Raw genomic sequence first — 1,359 nt, 5'->3', positions numbered from 1 at the left:
TGCCTAATTTTTCATGTAGAATTGAAACAACTGCACCTATAGATATCCTTGTGGCCTCAGCTAACTCACGCACTTTTAATCTTCTATCCTTCAACACGATATTGTGGATTTTATTGATGATGTCGGGAGTACTTGCTTCTACGGGCCTTCCTGACTGCACCATATATCTAGTCGGGAGTGGTGCTGACTGAAAACAGATGCTTTGGAGCGATTCGCGCGCCATGTGTTGGTCATTCTAAGGACTTATTGAACTACCCTCGTACCAATGCTTTCATTTCTTCGCCTTTGTCGGCTTTTAACCTCAATAAGGCCTCCTGGTTCCTTTGCTTCAGCTTGCTTTTCTGGAGCACCCTTCAAAGCTTTCTCCTGTGGTTTCAGAGTCTTACTATGTTGTTGCTGCTTCGCTTGAAGCTTCTCGATCTTACCCCTGACGTTTTCAAGCTGCTGACGGAGGTCCTCGTTCTCACGTAGCAGCTTCTCTTCGGCCACGGCTCTAGAGCATTTGCGTACCTGTCTGATCCAGGTAGCGATGTCCTTGAAGCGTATCCGATATACCTCATACATTAACTTACTACTGATATCGCATATCTCCTTTTTTTTGGTTTATACGCTGTTGACAGTAGTTTATCCAAATTTTGCACTTCTTTAGTCACTCGCTTCACGATATCAACACATTCTACTGCTTTTAATGGAAATGCTGTGCTTTTTTCTTCAGGACGGCTGTCTCGCCTCTTTCTCTTGGCCCTATGCGTCTCGTTGCCTAGCGAATGGGTCCTTGTCCGTGGTGCTGCCATCCTTACAGAGTAAAGGTAGGGTAAGTGTAGGGGTGAGTTATGCAATACCCATGCAACAAGTACTGAACATGATTGTTAATATTTGACTTTCGAAACAAACGATTAGGTAACAACATTTCCTATATATTTTGAACATTTGAGACAGTTTGTAAGTAACCTAGACTCAATTTTTCGTGCTTCTTCAACTAATGAAGCTCGAAATATTATTTTAAGATACCTTAATTCTGAATCTGTACAAATTTCAAAGTATTTCCTGCAAATATTCCTACCAGAATCACCCCAACTACGAAAAATCGAAGTGCATGGGCCAAAAGTCATAATCGCAGTCTTCTGAGAAACCTGACACAAGCCAGATCAACTCAGACTTCCACCCATCGGTACATCGGGATTCAGAATCCGTCGATAGGTTTGAGAGAAAACATTCAGCCCGTATGTCATTCGGTCGTCAAGTGAAATACTGTCCGAAGCAGAGCTGCCAGATCGTGGATGAAATTTACCCCCACCATACCTACCGTTTGGGAGCCGCAAAACAGAAAGTGCATGATTACCACTGTGAGTTCGTATG

This window comes from Belonocnema kinseyi, chromosome 2 (assembly GCF_010883055.1).
Source record: "Belonocnema kinseyi isolate 2016_QV_RU_SX_M_011 chromosome 2, B_treatae_v1, whole genome shotgun sequence".
In the NCBI taxonomy this organism is placed as follows: Eukaryota; Metazoa; Arthropoda; class Insecta; order Hymenoptera; family Cynipidae; genus Belonocnema; species Belonocnema kinseyi.
The sequence above is the reverse complement of the archived record's forward strand: the minus strand, read 5'-3'. Positions refer to the sequence as shown.